General features: G+C 40.6%; 1 non-coding gene across 1 annotated transcript; it reads left to right on the forward strand.

The window, feature by feature from the left end:
* The first annotated feature begins 527 nt into the window (after nt 1-527).
* On the forward strand, nt 528-634 carry LOC141709541 (small nucleolar RNA R71). The gene has a single exon (XR_012570111.1). It is a non-coding gene; the product is annotated as a small nucleolar RNA R71 (small nucleolar RNA).
* The last annotated feature ends 1,215 nt before the right edge of the window (nt 635-1,849 follow it).

Raw genomic sequence — 1,849 nt, forward strand, 5'->3', positions numbered from 1 at the left:
GTTGTGGTTGCTGGAATCCAGGTGGGTTAAACTGTTTACTCACCCCTTGCTGATATGGTGGCTGAATAGCATTCTGATTATTACCCCAGCTGAAATTTGGATGATTTCTGTTATTAGGATGATAGGTCGCTGGCACAGGCTGCTGTTGTCGCTGATAATTATTCACATACTGAACAGATTCGTTGACAAGAGAACACTGATCCGTAGCATGAGAACCTGCACAAAGCTCACAAACCATAGCTATTTGATTAACTCCATACGTAGCCAGAGAATCAACCTTCATTGATAGCGCTTGGAGCTGGGCTGCAATAGCGGTGGCTGCATCAACTTCCAGAATACCTGCGACCTTGCCTGACGTCATCCTCTGAGTTGGGTTTTGATGCTCATTTGCAGCCATTGTCTCTATAAGATTATACGCCTCAGTATAGCTTTTAGCCCATAAGGTGCCTCAAGCTGCTGCATCGAGCATGGGCCGAGATTGGGCCCCCAAACCATTATAAAAACCAGTGATTACCATCCAATCCGGCATTCCATGATGTGGACATTTTCTCAACATTTCCTTGTAGCGTTCCCAAGCCTCGCACATAGATTCTGTAGGTTGCTGCGCAAACTGAGTAAGAGCACTCCTCATAGCAGCAGTCTTTGCCATTGGATAAAACTTCACCAGAAACTTTTGCGCAAGATCTTGCCACGTAGTGATGGACCCAGCTGGTTCAGAATGTAACCAGTCTTTAGCCTTATCCCTCAGTGAGAATGGGAAAAGCCTCAACTTGATAGCCTCATCAGTCACGCCATTATACTTAAAAGTGCTGCAGATCTCGACAAAATTTCTTATGTGCATGTTGGGGTCTTCAGTTGCCGCTCCTCCAAAAGAAACAGAATTCTGCACCATCTGAATAGTGCCCGGCTTGATTTCAAAGGTGTTAGCTTGAATAGCCGGATGAAGGATGCTTGACTGAATATCATCAATTTTAGGCCGAGAAAAATCCATAAGAGCTGGATCAGCTTGAACAATACGATCTCCCATGTTTACTGGTTCTTTCTGCTCAGTTCCTGAATCAGAATCCTCAAAATCTAACTTCTCCGGAATATCAAGAACTTCGTTTGTCTCCTCAGTTGTATCTAAAGTCCTCTTGCGAGCACGAGAACGAGTTTGCATAAACGCTTGCTAAAGTACCTGAAACACAACCGAAAAGAGTAAGTAACTACTACGTCCTAATCACTGAGTCCTAATGACCAATGATGGTAAGTACATAAACTAAATAAATACGCCGAGTCCCCGGCAGCGGCGCCAAAAACTTGTTAGGGCGAAAACACGCACTAATATTCACGCAAGTATACGCGTTCGCAAGTAATATAGAATACTTTCTAGTTCGTTCCCTCAGAGACTCAGACTAAGTTATTGTCTAATTAAACTCACTCACCAATATATGATTACTTCTCAATGTTAAGATAACACTTAAAATTGTTGATCAAATATTAACTATAATTAACTACTTAATTAACCACTTAACTAACACTTCAAATTATCAATAATAAAACACTCATGAGATCACAACTTCATTATTACTTCCTTCTATAGCCATTGTTATTACCTTTAGCATGTGACAGTGATGATATTAATCGAATAACACGAAACTGATAAAAGCCAACTTTCATTGTACTAATACCATTCTACCAAGCATCCACAATTAAGATAGAAGTTGAATAGTCATCAATTATGTTGAGTTCCTATATGTCTACAGAAATTGACAACACAACGATTTAAGCACAAGTTATTCCTTTTGATTACATAGGGCAAATAAAACTATTAGAGTTACCCACTAATCATGCACAACGTACATGAACC

Source organism: Apium graveolens, chromosome 2 (assembly GCF_009905375.1).
Source record: "Apium graveolens cultivar Ventura chromosome 2, ASM990537v1, whole genome shotgun sequence".
Lineage (NCBI taxonomy): Eukaryota > Viridiplantae > Streptophyta > Magnoliopsida > Apiales > Apiaceae > Apium > Apium graveolens.